A 19,344-nucleotide genomic window follows, 5' to 3' on the forward strand; every position below is an offset into this window, starting at 1 on the left:
GTCACATAACTCTCTGGTTTAACAGAATAAAAATTCAAAATGTGAAAATTGCGAAATTTTCAAAATTTTCGCCAAATTTCCGTTTTTTTCACAAATAAACTCAGAAATTATTGACCTAAATTTACCACTATCATGAAGCCAAATATGTCACGAAAAAACATTCTCAGAATCGCTAGGATTCGTTGAAGCGTTCCTGAGTTATTACCTCATAAAGGGACACTGGTCAGAATTGCAAAAAACGGCCAGGTCATTAAGGCTGGGTCATGAAGGGGTTAATTGTTTTTTGCTATAAAAGTTATTATTTTTATTATATTTTTCCTGTTCTGCGCTCTATCATTATTGGCCTCTGTTATATGATAGTGCAATTTGGGACTCACTACCCTTATCTAGGTTATGTTTTGGTTTATATATTGCATAAACAATGTCACAGGACAGTTGCACAGGGGTGTAATGATCACAGAGGGTGCAAATGCGACCGCGCTTGTGTGAGTGGTGGGTCCGCTGACGCCTGCAGCTACTTCAGTTGGATGTGCATCCGAGGACACACATTCAGCTAAAATGTAGCTTGGGGGCATTATACCAGGATGGGGGACATATATTACTGGAAGGGGCCTAGGATAGGGGTGTGACAGGGACACTGGCACTGTATGTAAATGAAGATATTTGTCCCGGAGATTGCTTTCCTTCGTGATATAGAAACCCAGCATGATAAGTGCTGAAGGAGTTAAGTGGCCATGTTATGGGTGGGTTTTTAGGTGAGTAGGTAAGAGATGGGCGGGACACCTACTCACCATATCTCCACCTCAAGGGTATGGCTGGGGAAATAAATTTCCAGCCAGCTTTTTTTCCTTTGTCTGTGTTGTGTAGAGGCAAGGAAGCCTCTAGGCTGACGCTCTTGTGAGAGCTGTCATATGTGTTTTCCCAGAAGTGCTGGGCAGGACTGTTATGAACTTTTTAATTCCTTTTGAGCCAGAAAGGCATTTTTTCTATTACCATTTTGAGTTTATGATACAATAAACCACCCAGAGACTTTAACCCACGCCTGTGCCTGTGTCTACCTCGAGGAGCAGCTAAGTGAGCTGACCTTCCACAGGGGCAATATACCAGGATAAGGGACATATATTACTGAAAGGGGCCTAGGATGGGGGGCATCATACCCAGATTGGGGAGACATATATTACTGGAAGGGGCTCAGGATTGGGGGGGCATTAAACCAGTATGGGGCTCATATATTACTTTAAGGAGACAAGGATGGGGCACATTATACCAGCAAAGGGACCAGGATGGAGGACATTCTACCAGGAAAGGGAGACATTATATCAGAATGGGGGACATTATTACTGGAAGGGACCCAGGATGAGGGACATTATACCAGGAAGGGCCCAATATGGAGAACATTATTACAGGAAGGGGCTAGGATAGAGGACATTGTTAAATGAGAGGGTGAACACATATTTCTTTGCAGGATCTAGAATGCTACAAGGGCCTATATATTTGACAAACATGCACATGGTGGCCCAGATCCAAATTTTGCTGTGGGGACCTTTTAACTCAAATTATGCCACTGCAGTTGTAGACAATCAGTGGCTGCTGATATTCCATATGAATGTTTAAAGAGGACTTGTTGTGTGTTAAAAAATGAGTTTTCTACCTTGCCAAAATCCCCATCCTCCCTTAAACCTTCTGTTGTTTTTCGTTTGTCATTTTCTCACTATGTCACAGAAGTATGCCCAAGTTTTCTTTTTTGGCGCCTATTATGCTTGTGATCCAGCAGGGTGCTTCATAAGTGTTTTCTATGTGAGCGTGTAGTCCTTTCCCAATATAATGGTGCCCAATCGCCACCAAACAGCATTTGAATTTAGTCAGACAGTGTGATCTCGCAAGATTAAGTTATTCGAAAAAGGGCATATCTTCACAGTCGAGTAACAAATAGTGATGAGCAAACCCGAACTTTAAAGTTCGGAGTCCATACGGAACACCTAGTGTCCAGTACTGAACCCTGAACATGGACTTTTAACAGGATGTCTGGTTTGCTGTTCGGATTCAGATTTCTAATAAAGTTTGTTGAAAGTCAGCAGCCCAGCCATTCAACAAGCTTTTAGGCTGTCAGCACTTCCAGAGCCATCATAGCCATGCTACTTCATCCTCCTCTGCCTTGTGCTTCCACTGAGACCCCACTGTCAGGTGAGGACGCCGTCAGTAATGAATCTAACATCTAGTGATGGAAGAAAGGATGGCATGTTGCTTTTACAGCAGGGATCCACACAGTACAATTCTGACCAGTGTCATTTTATGATGTAATAACTCTGGAACGCTTCAATAGATCCCACTGATTCTGAGGCGTTTTTTTCGTGACATATTGTACTTCATGATTGGCAGAAAACGCAATGGAAATTCTGCACTTTTTTTCATGCGGATTTTCATGCGTTTTTGTAATTCCATAGAGCTAGATAAAGATATATTTCTTAAAAAAAGAATTGTAATGCAATTTTCTTGTTCAACCTCTTCAGCCAAATACCCCCATTAATATCAAATAAAAAACACACCCACACACACACACAGTCACCAGCCTATGTAGGAGCATTAACATAATTAACCTACATATGCTGTAACAAAACAGCAACTGTTATCTGCGTGAAATGCAATATCTGTTTATTTTTCAAAGAATTAAAAATTAACCAGCAGAGGGAAAGCTGATGGCTGAGGGCTGAGGTTAATATTCTGGAAAGGAGTCAATAGCAATAAAGGTTCCCAGGCTATTAATATCAGCTCACAGCTGTTTGCTTAGCTTTTGCTGGCTAGTTTACAGGGGAACCCCAGAAAAAAATTGACATGGAGACCCCCTATAAAATCAAAACAGCAAAGGCTAGGCAGACAGCTGTGGGCTGAAATTATAGCCTTGGAAGAGGCCATGGATATTGGCACCCCCCAGGCTAAAAACATCAGCTCTCAGCCGCCCCAGAAAAGGCGTAAGTGAGAGCACCGGAGCTGATCAGCTGATGAATTCCGGTAAACTCTCACAGCGGCTCAGTGATACACTGTGGGAGCGACCACCTCCTGTCAGTATATTGCCGGCGGCCAGGTGAGATCGATGTGGGACACTCATTATTAAATGGACTACAGCGGACAGGGAGTATATGTTGGTTTATTATTTTTGATTGCTTGCAGGACACGCGGGCGTCGGGGATTAGGTGTTCGATGAGTATATATTGTGTATGTGAATATGTAAATGTTTAGATTTTTTTTACACCACAGGTGCTGGATGATGAGACTATGCTCCCATCAACGGCTCATGCTGTCACTGTTATATGTGACAAAATACGTAGTCGGATGGGAGTAGTAGACAGAAACACAGACATCCACAGACAGACACACACACACAGACAGACACAGATAGGCACACACACAGACACCCGCAGACAGACACAAACAGACACGCATATATTCTCCGCCCACACACTCCTCTTTCTGACATCATTTCTCTTTGACAAATCGCAGCGTTTTAGGCAGCAAATCTGCAACAAAATGAGCAAACCTTTTTACACCTGCGTTTTTGCTGCAGATTTTACTGACTCAGTGGAAGTCAATTGGTACAGAAACGCTGCAGATCCGCCAAAAATTTTGACATGCTGCGGAAAATAAAATGCTGCAAATCAGGACAGAATTTTCCGCAGCATGTGTACATCAATTCTGGATTCCCTTTGATTAACCTTGCTTGAGCAATCCTATGTGGATTTGGTGCAATTCCGCGTAGAAAAAAACACTGCGGATCTGCAACAAATCCGCACTGTGTGCACATAGCCTTAGGGTGCTCAGAACCACATTGAAAAAGTGTAGAAACCCTTCAGGTGCTTCAGATGAATTTTTGGAATGTGAAAGGAAAAAATGAACTTTTAACTTTTTGTCACACAAATATTACTTTAGACCCAATTTTTCTTATTTTTGCAAGGGTAACAGAAAAAAATGTCCCCCAAAATTTGTTGCGCAATTTCTCCTGTGCATACCGATACCCCATATGTAGGGGAAAATCACTGTTTGGGCACATGGCGGGGCTCGGAAGCATAGGAGCACCATTTGACTTTTTTAATGTAAAATTTGCTGGAGTAATTAGCAGATGCCATGTTGCGTTTGGAGAACCCCTGAAGTGCGTAAACAGTGGAAACCCCCCACATGTACACCATTTTGGAAACTAGACACCTCAGGGAACTTATCTAGATTTGTGATTGTGCACCTTAAATTCCCAGGTGCTTCACAGAAGTTTATAACATTGAGCCGTGAAAATGAAAAAAAAATCACATTTTCCCCACAACAATGTTTTTCAGCCCCAAATTTTGCATTTTTGAAAAGATAATAGGAGAAGTTGCACCATACAATTTGTTGTGCAATTTCTCCTGAGTATGCCGATACTCCAAATGTAGGAGTAAACTACTGTTTGAGCTCATGGCGGGGCTCAGAAAAGGAGTGACGTTTTGGAACGCAGACTTTGATGGATTGGTTTGCCAGTGTCATGTCTCGTTTGGACAGCCCCTAATGTGCGTAAATAGTAACAACCTCCCACAAGTTACACCATTTTGGAAGCTAGACCCCTCAAGGAATGTTTCTAGATGTGTAGTGAGCACCTTAATCCACAAGCTGTTTCACAGAAATTTATAGCATAGAGCCATGAAAGTAAATCACATTTTTCCCACAAAACTGTTATTTTAGCCTCATATTTTTTATTTTCACAAGGATAGCAGAGGAAAATGGACTACAAAATTTGTTGATCAATTTATCCTGATTATGCCAATACCCCATATGTGGTCAAAAACAACTTTTGAAGCACAGTGCTCGGCACAGAAGGGAAGAAGCGCCATATTGAAGTTCACATTTTGCTGGACTGGTTTGAGCATGCCATGTGACATTGGCAGAGTCCCTGAAGTGCCAGAACAGCAGAACCCCTCATAAGAAACACCATTTTACAAATGACATCTCTTAATGAATTCATCTAGGGGTGCAGTGATCATATTGACACCACAGGAGGGTCACAGAATTTTATACCATTGGGCAATGAAGAAATTTTTTTTACATTTTTCACACCAAAATTTTGTTTTAGCCCCAGATTTTACATTTTCACACTGGGAAATGGGTAAAAATGGCACCAAAATGTGTCCTACAATTTCTGCTGAATGGCAAATAGGAGAAAAAGGAGTACCAGGTGAAAATGCTACTAAAAACAGTATAAATCTTTATTAAATATCAAAAAGAATAAATAAACCACATTAAATAAAGTAACCCATACTCTCTCTTGAGAAAGTTGCGTTTGTGGCAGCGAAACGTACATCGGGGCTGACATCCGTCCTTGGGGTGACCACCTCTCTATCTCACAGACCTGGGTAAGCTTGTCCCCTTGCACTTTTTAGGTATTATCCTGTGTGATGTATGTTTATTTAATTAATATGGGGGCTTCCTTTTTCCGTGGTCTCGTTTTTGCACCATGACTATAATATAATACCTGATACCTTGCACTGCAGAGGTGGTTAACTCTCTTCCTGTCTGTACCTCCGTGGAGTATGGGTTACTTTATTTAATGTGGTTTATTTATTCTTTTTGACATTTAATAAAGATTTACACTGTTTTTTACTAAAATTTTCACCTGCTACTCCTTTTTCTCCTATTTGCCATGTTTTTTGGAGTTGGTGTAGCTGTTTTAGGGTGGGCCACTATAGGTGCCCCATTCTCTTAGCATTTGATATGCAGCTGGGTTGGTTTCTAATTTCTGCTGAATGTAGAAATACCCCATATGTGGCTGTACAGTACTGCTTAGCCACACGGAAAGACTTTGGAAGGATGGAGCGCTATTGGCAAATAGCGATCAGTCCCGCCTAAGTCGCAATGTATGGCTAAGCAGTTCTGTTATACAGGATGCATTTTGGAGTGCAAAATTTTCTAGAATAGTTTGCGGACTCCATATACAGAGCCCATAAGTGCTAGAAAAGCAGAATCCCCCCTTAAGTGACCTCATTTTGGAAATTATACCCCTTTGAGAATTTATCTACAGGTATAGTGACGATGGGTATTTTCCAGAACCAAGCAGCAGTGGGTGTTGCTAAGTGCCCAGTTCATGCACCTGTAAATTAAGCAGGCTCTCATCGCTACAGCAATACTAAGCAAGTGGACACTAACTGTAGTTTAGGCACACTGTGGGGCTAGAGGGGCATATGGATTTGGGAGCACAGAAGTTGCTGAATTTCTTTAGGGGGCGAGAAGCCATTTAGCTTTTCTAGAGCCTGTGTACTGCAAGTATCGAGAAAGCCCCCTATATTTTCGTTAACCAATGACGGACCTGGGTGTGGACTTGCTTTTTTTGTGGATTGCGTTGAAGCTTTTATTGGGAACATTTTACATAATATTTGGGATCACATTTATCCGTCTCTCTACAATGAGCACTTACATCAGGGTTTCCCTTTAAATCTTCGAGTGACGTAATTCAGATGAAACTACTGAGGGATCCATTCTCTATAATGAGGCAGCAAAGTTACTCTGGACTTCATCTGGCTACTGATCAGCGGTTTCCTTTTTTCAGAGGTGCACAAAAGTGTAGTTGACACTTGACAGCACTTTTATGCATATGTAAAAAGACGTACACCACTGGGTCCTAGGCAGTCACACGACATCCACAGTCCCTCCATCTGCCTCATTATAGGGAATCTTCTTCAAGGGGTTCCATTTGAATTATGTATTTCAGAGAGTTACATGGAAACCCCCTATGTAAGCGCTCAGCGCAGAGTGCAAGATAAATGTGAGCCAAGCCTTACTGCGATCTTTTTTTTTCTAACTTCGTTTATTGAAAATATACAGAGCAAACACATTTCCCATGTTCATAAACGGGAGTGCACTTTGTTGTTACACTGGTTTACAAAATTAAAAGCAATAATGTATGAATTAGTACGTGTCCATTCCCATGTCTGATCATTAACCGTCCAGCAATGTTATATTGTGGTTATATATTTCACATACATCTAGCCACTCATTCTAACTTGCTATCTCATTATATATTTACTGGATCGCATATAACGTCGACCCTGAAGCTTGGAGATCGATACCCAATAACCATTTACATAGCAATAACTAAAGATTAACATTTCTGCTGGTAAAACCGGCACACTTGTAAATGTGGTCTGGGCACCCCTCACGTCAATATTCTTAGGCACTGGTTAGATAGTGACGGGTGTTGAGTTGCGGAAGTCCTATATTTTATAGAATTTCCCAGGGCACCGTCTATTTTGATAGACTGTGTTTTCATATGGAATCACTGAATTAACAAATTCTACCCAGGATCTCAGTGTTGGGTGTAAACTACCCATCCATCTCAGAACAATTAATTTCATTGCCACAAATAGCGTCTCTCAGAAAAATATCTTTATATATAATTGTCTAAGGGGTACATCTGTCTGTCTGTAATGGAAATCCCGCATCGCTGATTGGTCTCGCCAGCTGCCTGTCCTGGCTGCCGAGACCAATCAGCGACAGGCACAGTCAGGCCGAGAATTAGTCCCTCCCTACTTCCATCCAGCCAGTGCCCGGTGCCCGCTCCATACTCCCGTCCAGTCACCGCTCACACAGGGTTAATGCCAGCATTAACGGACCGCATTATGCCGCGGGTAACGCACTCCGTTAACGCTGCTATTAACCCTGTGTGTTTCCAACTTTTTACTATTAATGCTGCCTATGCAGCATCAATATTAAAAAGATCTAATGTTAAAAATAATAATAAAAAAAACCCTGCTATTCTCTCCTTCTGTCGTCTGACGATGGTAATTTCACAATGCATCCTAGGAACGAAAGATGGCGGCAGCCGCGCGCGCATCGGCACAGCTTCTCTGGAACTCGGGGGTGAGTATATAACTATTTTTTATTTTAATTACACGGTGAGTGACCGGGCCCAGGCATAGTGATCTATGTTAAACAAGAACAACACAGGAGAAGAAAACCAGTCTATACAATGAACTATCGTATAACCTGATATCACTTCAATATAAATAAATAAAATAAAAACTGGTCACCACCTGTGTAGAAGATTATAGTGAACCCACTAAAGATACAGAGGATAACCTGCACCAAGTATGGACCATGCCAGTGGAAAGAATAGCAGAGAAATATTTATGATATATATGTATTTTATTCAATGGTAAGAGTAGAGGTACAATATAAAAACAATATTAAAAAAATTACAATGTTATGTATATATATATGTATACTTCTTTTATATATACATTTTTTCACGGGCACATATCAAAAGAAAGACGTTTTATATATGCATATTTTATGTGTAATACAATATATCATTGCATAGGGCTGGTTTATATATATATATATATACTGGATATCCCTATAATAATAATAATAAATAAAGTAGGGATCACATGCAACATACAAATTTGAGAAAATTGAATAAAAAGTGAAATATATAAAAAAATTAATTAAAAATATATATGCAACCATGCACGTATAGCATGTAAAGAGAAAAAGTGCAAATAGTGCCAACTAGTGCAAATATAATGTGCAAAGACAAAAGATTCCACAAAGAAAGTGCTAATTGTGCATATGATCCAATACTACTTACTTATAAAGCTAGGGAAATTATCTCCAGAACCGCCACAATTTGATAATGTGCTCCCCGACACGTGTTTCGGACCCAACAAGTTCCTTCGTCAGGGGACGAAGGAACTTGGTGGGTCCGAAACACGTGTCGGGGAGCACATTATCAAATTGTGGCGGTTCTGGAGATAATTTCCCTAGCTTTATAAGTAAGTAGTATTGGATCATATGCACAATTAGCACTTTCTTTGTGGAATCTTTTGTCTTTGCACATTATATTTGCACTAGTTGGCACTATTTGCACTTTTTCTCTTTACATGCTATATGTGCATGGTTGCATATATATTTTTAATTAATTTTTTTATATATTTCACTTTTTATTCAATTTTCTCAAATTTGTATGTTGCATGTGATCCCTACTTTATTTATTATTATTATTATAGGGATATCCAGTATATATATATATAAACCAGCCCTATGCAATGATATATTGTATTACACATAAAATATGCATATATAAAACGTCTTTCTTTTGATATGTGCCCGTGAAAAAATGTATATATAAAAGAAGTATACATATATATATACATAACATTGTAATTTTTTTAATATTGTTTTTATATTGTACCTCTACTCTTACCATTGAATAAAATACATATATATCATAAATATTTCTCTGCTATTCTCATACTTGGTGCAGGTTATCCATAGTGATCTATGTGTACGGTGGCCCCAGCTGTGCGGAGTAGTCATGTATCATATGAAGCTGTATGGGACTATTTACTTCTATGGCCAGTGTTAGATACTATGTGGGCTGTGCTATATATTACGTGGCCAGTGTTATATATTACGTGGCCAGTGTTATATACAGTAATATGAAAAAGTTTAGGCACCCCTATTAATCTTAAGCTTAATGTTTTATAAAAATTGTTTTTTTTGCAACAGCTATTTCAGTTTCATATATCTAATAACTGTTGGACACAGTAATCTTACTGCCTTGAAATAAGGTTTTTGTACTAACAGAAAATGTGCAATCTGCATTCAAATTAAATTTGACAGGTGCATAAGTATGGCCACCTCACCAGAAAAGTGACATTAATATTTAGTAGATCCTCCTTTTGCAAAAATAACAGCCTCTAGTCGCTTCCTGTAGCTTTTAATGAGTTCCTGGATCCTGGATGAAGGTATTTTTGACCATTCCTCTTTACAAAACAATTCCAGTTCAGTTAAGTTTGATGGTCGCCAAGCATGGACAGCCCTCTTCAAATGACCCCACAGATGTTCAATGATATTCAGGTCTGGGGACTGGGATGGCCATTCCAGAACAGTGTAATTGTTCCTCTGCATGAATGCCTGAGTAGATTTGGAGTGGTGTTTTGGATCATTGTCTTGCTGAAAGATCCATCCCCTGTGTAACTTCAACTTTGTCACTGATTCATGAACATTATTGTCAAGAATCTGCTGATACTGAGAGGAATCCATGCGTCCCTCAACTTTAACAAGATTCCCGGTGCCGGCATTGGCCACACATCCCTAAAGCATGATGGAACCTCCACCAAATTTTACTATGGGTAGCAAGTGTTTTTCTTGGAATGCTGTGTGTTTTTTTGCCGCCATGCATAACGTCTTTTTGTATGACCAAATAACTCAATCTTGGTTTCATCAGTCCACAGGACCTTCTTCCAAAAAGAAATTGGCTTCTCCATATGTGCTTTTGCATACCTCAGCCGACTCTGTTTGTGGCGTGCTTGCAGAAATGGCTTCTTTCGCATCACTCTCCCATACAGCTTCTCCTTGTGAAAAGTGTGTTGTAAAGTTGACCGATGCACAGTGACACCATCTGCAGCAAGTTGATGCTGCAGCTCTCTGGAGGTGGTCTGAGGATTGTCCTTGACTGATCTCACCATTCTTCTTCTCTGCCTTTCTGATGTTTTTCTTGGCCTGCCACTTCTGGCCTTAACAAGAACTGTACCTGTGTTCTTCCATTTCCTTACTATGTTCCTCACAGTGGAAATTGACAGGTTAAATCTCTGAGACAGCTTTTTGTATCCTTCCCCTGAACAACTATGTTGAATAATCTTTGTTTTCAGATCATTTGACAGTTGTTTTGAGGAGCCCATGATGCCACTCTTCAGAGGAGATTTAAACAGGAGAACAACTTGCAAGTGGCCACTTTAAGTAGCTTTTCTCATGATTGCATACACCTGGCTATGAAGTTCAAAGCTCAATGAGGTTACAAAACCAAAAAAAGTGCTTTAGTAAGTCAGTAAAAAGTAGGTAGGAGTATTTAAAACAAGAAAATGATAAGGGTGCCCATACTTATGCACCTGTCAAATTTTGTTTGAATGCAGATTGCACATTTTCTGTTAGTACAATAAACCTCATTTCAAGGCAGAAGCATTACTGTGTCCAACAGTTATTAGATATATGAAACTGAAATAGTTGTTGCAAAAAAAACAATTTTTCTAATACATTAAGCTTAAGATTAATAGGGGTGCCCAAACTTTTTCATATAACTGTACTACGTTGCCTGTGTTACATACTATGTGGGCTGTGTTATATACTGCGTGGCTGCTATATTCTACGTGGGCTGTGTTATTTACTGTATTAACGCATCGGGTATTCTACAATATGTATGTATGTATGTATATAGCAGCCACATAGTATACAGCACAGGCCACGTAGTACTCCTATATACTACGTGGCCTGTGCTATATACTACATGGCTGCTATATACATACATACATACATATTCTAGAATACCCGATGCGTTAGAATCGGGCCACCATCTAGTTTTAATATAATGGTCCCAATTATCTTCTTCCACAACCCCAAACAGGCACACCAAGGGATCCAGGGGAATTTGTATTGCTATTAGGGATGACAAGAAGGTTGTAACCTTTTGCCAAAATGTATGTATTACTGGACACCTCCACATCATATGTATGAAGTCGGTCTCCAACTCATGACACCTCGTTCATTCCGAGGTCTGAGAACGACTTATTTTTGCTGATTTAGCTGGTGTAAGATATGCTTGATGGATTATACAGTATATTATTGTGTCATTTTGTTGTTAGCTGATGGGGAAACCTTGATTGAGGACTCCAGCATATCCTCCCAGTCCTCCTCCTGAATGTTAGGGATCAAGAGCTGCCATTTTCCCCTAACCGTCAAAGGAGTAGAGTCCATATTTGATGATATTAGATGGGTGTATAGCGTGGAGATAAGACCTTGTGGTCCATGTAATTTAAGTATGCCGATCAGTGGGAGAGAAGATATCTTTGTGTCTGTACCTATGTGGATTTGGATCACTGACCTAAGTTGTAGGTACCTGAAAAATTGAGCTATTGGAACTGCGTACTGAGTCTGTATCTGTTCAAAAGACATTAGAATATTTTGATTATATAAGTCCTTTACTTTCAATACATTTCTGGAGCTCCAGAAAGCAGATGAGGGATGTTCTTGTAGAGATGGCTAGTATTTCTTACTGCAATCTTTGGGAGGCAGAATGTACAAATAATATTTTGAGTCATGTGAGGGCTTATTTTTGGCATTTTTATTGGTACCATTTTCGGGCTCGTAACTTTTTTTTTATAGCTTTCTATTCCGATTTTGGTAAGCAGAAAAGACAAAATCCAACAATTCAGGAATAGTTTTTTTTTATGCCGTTCCACATGTAGTAAAATTGATAAGGCAACTTTATTCTTCGGGTCAGTACGATTACAACAATACCACATTTACATAGTTTTATTATTTAAGTTTTGGCGCTTTTAAACAATAAAAACTCTTTTATAGAAAAAGTAATTATTTTTCATCGCTTTCTTCTGAGAGCTATAACTTTGGATAGTGCTCTATGGTGGCTTGTTTTTTGCAGGACAAGATGATGTTTTCAGCGATACCATTTTTATTTACATTAGTCTTTTTGATCGCGTTTTAATCCACTTTTTGTACAGCGGTATAAAGCATAGTTTATTGTCTCATTTTTTATTTTTTTACAATGTTCACTAAAGGGGTTAACTAGAGGGACAGTTGTCAGGGGGCCAGGATGAGGAAGCCATCGCGAAACGCATGTAGGGGCGCGTGTCATGCTCACACTCACAGATATGGGTAAGAACCTATAATGATGGGATTTGTTTCACTACTATTGGGATTGAATTGATTTAAATGGTCACTGACCATATGGAATTTATGACACTTTATGCTACCAATTTAGTGGTGATTTTATGAATCAGTCATTACTTGAATGATTTATTACCTGCACTGTTACTTTACATTGTTATTATATTGAATACTTTGGTTCTATATCTTGTCCTATATTTGGTGTGTGTGGGGTGACACCAGATGTCGGTGCACCCATTTGACCGGACTTAATATCTCTGTAATGACATAATTGTTTATGGAATATGTTTGTTATGTTTTTATATTTTTAATTTGGGATTAAAGATTTATATGTAATCTTATTACTACTCTTATGTGGTTATTGTGCTCCAAGTTTGATGTTTACACAGTTAAAGGGAGTTCCACAGGGCTATAGCCCATAATAGTCTGGTTTTAATACCTAAGACTATTCGTTATGATTATGGTTTCTGTACCTGATTTGTTTCTCAATACATTAGATTTGCAGTATATAGTATAATTGATCACATGAAGTAGGAAAGAGGAAGGCACCTCTGTTTAAAATTCTTCAATTTAGTGCCAGAAACGCGTGAGTTTTTTGTGCCAAACATGTGGAGTGTTTTAATCGTTTAAAATTAAATTTTGAAGAATTTTAAACAGTGCCTTCCTCTTTCCTACTTTTCATGGACTTCTCTGAAGGTCAGCAGCCTTGGATATGGTACTCTGTGGGATCTGACAGGCATGCAATTCCTCAGTACGGTGAGATCATTTTCTTTTTTCTTTTTTTCATAAAATATAAACGATCACAAGATTGAAGGTTCACATCCATTAATTGGACTGAAAAAATAACATCAAAAAGTAAAAAAAGGTTAAAAAAATATTTATTTAAATGCAAAAATGTAAAAAAGAAACATTTCGTATTGTTGCATCTATAAACATTCAGTTTAAAAATATAAAATGAATTGACTGTTAAAGTAAACACTGTTAAGAAAAAAAATGAAAATGTCAGAACTGTTTTTTTTTGTTATCACACGCCCTATAAAAATCAAAATATCTTACATATCCATAACTGGTATCAATCTGTCAGCTAACCACATAAAAAACAAACCCTCATACAGCTCTACTGATTAAAAAATAAAAAAAGTTACAGGGCTTGGAAAATGGTGACATAAAACAATTTTTTCTTTTAACCCCTTAAGCCCCGAGGGTGGTTTGCACGTTAATGACCGGGCCAATTTTTACAATTCTGACCACTGTCCCTTTATGAGGTTATAACTCTGGAACGCTTCAACGGATCTTGGCGATTCTGACATTGTTTTCTCGTGACATATTGTACTTCATGTTAGTGGTAAAATTTCTTCGATATAACTTGCGTTTATTTGTGAAAAAAACGAATATTTGGCGAAAATTTTGAAAATTTCGCAATTTTCCAACTTTGAATTTTTATGCCCTTAAATCACAGACATATGTCACACAAAATACTTAATAAATAACATTTCCCACATGTCTACTTTACATCAGCACAATTTTGGAACCAAAATTTTTTTTTGTGACGGAGTTATAAGGGTTAAAAGTTGACCAGCAATTTCTCATTTTTACAACACCATTTTTTTTTAGGGACCACATCTCATTTGAAGTCATTTTGACGGGTCTATATGATAGAAAATACCCAAGTGTGACACCATTCTAAAAATTGCACCCCTCAAGGTACTCAAAACCACTTTCAAGAAGTTTATTAACCCTTCAGGTGTTTCACAGGAATTTTTGGAATGTTTAAATAAAAATGAACATTTAACTTTTTTTCACACAAAATTTATTTCAGCTCCAATTTGTTTTATTTTACCAAGGGTAACAGGAGAAAATAGACCCCAAAAGTTGTTGTACAATTTGTCCTGAGTACGCTGATACCCCATATGTGGGGGTAAACCACAGTTTGGGCGCATGGCAGAGCTTGGAAGCAAAGGAGCGCCATTTGACTTTTCAATGCAAAATTGACTGGAATTGAGATGGGACGCCATGTTGCATTTGGAGAGCCCCTGATGTGCCTAAACATTGAAACCCCCCACAAGTGACACCATTTTGGAAAGTAGACCCCCTAAGGAACTTATCTAGATGTGTGGTGAGCACTTTGACCCAACAAGTGCTTTACAGAAGTTTATAATGCAGAGCCGTAAAAATAAAAAATCATATTTTTTCACAAAAATTATCTTTTCACCCCCAATTTTTTATTTTCCCAAGGGTGAGAGAAGAAATTGGACCCCAAAAATTGTTGTGCAATTTGTCCTGAGTACGCTGATACCCCATATGTGGGTGTAAACCATTGTTTGGGCGCAGGGCAGAGCTCGGAAGGGAAGGAGCGCCATTTGACTTTTCAATGCAAAATTGACTGGAATTGAGATGGGACGCCATGTTGCATTTAGAGAGCCCTTGATGTGCCTAAACATTGAAACCCCTAACAAGTGACACCATTTTGGAAAGTAGACCCCCTAAGGAACTTATCTAGATGTGTGGTGAGCACTTTGACCCAACAAGTGCTTTACAGAAGTTTATAATGCAGAGCCGTAAAAATAAAAAATCATATTTTTTCACAAAAATGATCTTTTCACCCCCAATTTTTTATTTTCCCAAGGGTAAGAGAAGAAATTGGACCCCAAAAATTGTTGTGCAATTTGTCCTGAGTACACTGATACCCCATATGTGGGTGTTAACCATTGTTTGGGCGCAGGGCAGAGCTCAGAAGGGAAGGAGCGCCATTTGACTTTTCAATGCAAAATTGACTGGAATTGAGATGGGACGCCATGTTGCGTTTGGAGAGCCCCTAATGTGCCTAAACATTGAAACCCCCCACGAGTGACACCATTTTGGAAAGTAGACCCCTTAAGGAACTTATCTAGATGTGTGTTGAGCACTTTGACCCAACAAGTGCTTCACAGAAGTTTATAATGCAGAGCCGTAAAAATAAAAAATCATATTTTTTCACAAAAATGATCTTTTCACCCCCATTTTTTTATTTCCCCAAGGGTAAGAGAAGAAATTAGACCACAAAAGTTGTTGTGCAATTTGTCCTGAGTACGACGATACCCCATATGTGGGTGTAAACCATTGTTTGGGCGCATAGCAGAGCTCAGAAGGGAAGAAGCGCTATTTTACTTTTCAATGCAAAATTGACTGGAATTAAGATGGGATGCCATGTTACGTTTGGAGAGCCCCTGATGTGCCTAAACATTAAACCCCCCCACAAGTGACACCATTTTGGAAAGTAGACCCCCTAAGGAACTTATCTAGATGTGTTTTGAGAGCTTTGAACCCCCAAGTGTTTCACTACAGTTTATAACGCAGAGCCGTGAAAATAAAAATTATTTTTTTTTTTCACAAAAATGATTTTTTAGCCCCCAGTTTTGTATTTTCACAAGGGTATCAGGATAAATTGGACCCCAAAAGTTGTTGTCCAATTTGTCTGGAGTACGCTGATACCCCATTTGTGGGGAGGGACCACTGTTTGGGCGCATGACAGAGCTCGGAAGGGAAGGAGCGCCATTTGGAATGCAGACTTAAATGGATTGGTCTGCAGGCGTCACGTTGCATTTGCAGAGCCCCTGATGTACCCAAACAGTACAAACCCCCCACAAGTGACCCCATATTGGAAACTAGACCCCCCAAGGAACTTATCTAGATGTTTTGTGAGAACTTTGAACCCCCAAGTGTTTCACTACAGTTTATAACGCAGAGCCGTGAAAATAAAAATTATTTTTCTTTTTCACAAAAATGTTTTTTTAGCCCCCAGTTTTGTATTTTCACAAGGGTATCAGGATAAATTGGACCCTAAAAGTTGTTGTCCAATTTGTCCTGAGTACGCTGATACCCCCTATGTGGGGGGGAACCACTGTTTGGGCGCATGACAGAGCTCGGAAGGGAAGGAGCGCCATTTGGAATGCAGACTTAAATGGATTGGTCTGCAGGCGTCACGTTGCATTTGCAGAGCCCCTGATGTACCCAAATAGTACAAACCCCCCACAAGTGACCCCATATTGGAAACTAGACCTCCCAAGGAACTTATCTAGATGTGTTGTGAGAACTTTGAACCCCCAAGTGTTTCACTACAGTTTACAACGCAGAGCCGTGAAAATAAAACATATTTTTTTTCCCACAAAAATGATTTTTAGCCCCCCAAATTTTTATTTTCCCAAGGATAACAAGAGAACTTGGACCCCAGAAGTTGTTGTTCAATTTGTCCCTAGTACGCTGATACCCCATATGTTGGGGTAAACCCCTTTTTGGACGCACGGGAGAGCTCGGAAGGGAAGGAGCACTGTTTTACTTTTTCAACGCAGAATTGGCTGGAATTGAGATTGGACGCCATGTCGCGTTTGGAGAGCCCCTGATGTGCCTGAACAGTGGAAACTCCCCAATTCTACCTGAAACCCTACCCCTAACCGTTTACTGAACATTTTCTGACAGTCATAAGTGCCACGTATATAAGTGCCACGTATATAAGTGCCACGTATATAAGTGCCACGTATATAAGTGCCACGTATTTAAGTGCCACGTATTTAAGTGCCACGTATTTAAGTGCCACGATATTTCAGTGCCACGATATTTCAGTGCCACGTATTTCAGTGCCACGTATTTCAGTGCCACGTATTTCAGTGCCACGTATTTCAGGCACTGAAAAATACGTGGCACATAAATACTTCAGTGCCACGATATTTCAGTGCCACGATATTTCAGTGCCACGTATTTCAGTGCCACGTATTTCAGGCACTGAAAAATACGTGGCACGTAAATACGTGGCACGTAAATACGTGGCACTTAAATACGTGGCACTTAAATACGTGGCACTTAAATACGTGGCACTTATATACGTGGCCACTGAAATATCGTGGCACTTATATACGTATATACGTATATAAACGTATATTTCAGTGCCACGTATTTCAGTGCCACGTATTTCAGGTTAGGGGTAGGGTTAGGGGTAGGGTTAGGGTTTTTTGTTTTTTTCTTGTTTTCTTGTGTTTTTCTATAAAAACGCATGCGTTTTACCGCGTTTACATGCATTTTTTCGCACATGCGGTTTTTTTAAATAACGCATGCAGATAAAAACGCAAGTGTGAAACCAGACTAAAAGACGCTTTTTATAGCAAAAAAGTTTTTGCGTCTCCACATTTTGAGACCTATAATTTTTCCACATTTTGGTCCACAGAGTCATGTGAGGTCTTGTTTTTTGCGGGACGAGTTGACGTTTTTATTGGTAACATTTTCGGACACGTGACCATTTTTTATCACTTTTTATTCCGATTTTTGTGAGGCAGAATAACCAAAAACCAGCTATTCATGAATTTCTTTTGGGAGAGGCGTTTATACCGTTCTGCGCTTGGTAAAATTGATAAAGCAATTTTATTCGTCGGGTCAGTACGATTACAGCGATACCTCATTTATATCATTTTTTTATGTTTTGACGCTTTTATACGATAAAAACTATTTTATAGAAAAAATAATTATTTTGGCATCGCTTTATTCTGAGGACTATAACTTTTTTATTTTTTTGCTGATGATGCTGTATGGCGGCTCGTTTTTTGCGGGACAAGATGACGTTTTCAGCGGTAACATGGTTATTTATATCCGTCTTTTTGATCGCGTGTTATTCCACTTTTTGTTCGGCGGTATGGTAATAAAGCGTTGTTTTTTGCCTCTTTTTTTTTTTTTTCTTACGGTGTTTACTGAAGGGGTTAACTAGTGGGCCAGTTTTATAGGTTGGGTCGTTACGGACGCGGCGATACTAAATATGTGTACTTTTATTGTTTTTGTTTGTTTTTTTTAGATAAAGAAATGTATTTATGGGAATAATATTTTTTTTTTTATTATTATTTATTTAGGAATTATTATTTTTTTTTTTTACACATGTGGAAATTTTTTTTTTTACTTTTTTACTTTGTCCCAGGGGGGGACATCACAGATCGCAGATCTGATAGTGTGCACAGCACTCTATCAGATCTGCGATCATACTTTCATCGGAGCAGGCTGCAGCTTTCATCTGCAGCCTGCTCCGACCCGGAAGTGCTCCCTGCAGGACCCGGATACAGACCCTCGGCCATTTTGGATCCGGGGCCTGCAGGGAGAAGACGTTCGGTACGAGGTGAGTACATCACCTTGTACCGATCGTCTCAGGGAAGCCCGCAGGGAGCCCCCTCCCTGCGCGATGCTTCCCTGTACCGCCGGTACACCGCGATCATGTTTGATCGCGGTGTGCCGGGGGTTAATGTGCCGGGGGCGGTCCGTGACCGCTCCTGGCACATAGTGCCGGATGTCAGCTGCGATATGCAGCCGACACCCGGCCGCGATCGGCCGCGCTCCCCCCGTGAGCGCGGCCGATCGCGTATGACGTACTATACCGTCACCGGGAATTAAGGCCCACCCCACCTCGACGGTATAGTACGTCATATGGGATTAAGGGGTTAAACAAACTTCTGAATTTTTCTATCTACCCAAATTTGGCATTGAAATAATCATATTGACCTAAAGAATCATGTTTCCAGATAATCTTCACCACATAATGAAAACCATTAATAACCCCTTAAGGACCGAGGTATGTTAATGACCGAGCTTCGTTTTCCAAATCTGACTAGTGTCACTTTATGTGGTAATAACTCTGGA

The sequence above is a fragment of the Ranitomeya variabilis genome, chromosome 2 (genome assembly GCF_051348905.1).
Source record: "Ranitomeya variabilis isolate aRanVar5 chromosome 2, aRanVar5.hap1, whole genome shotgun sequence".
NCBI classification, from domain to species: Eukaryota; Metazoa; Chordata; class Amphibia; order Anura; family Dendrobatidae; genus Ranitomeya; species Ranitomeya variabilis.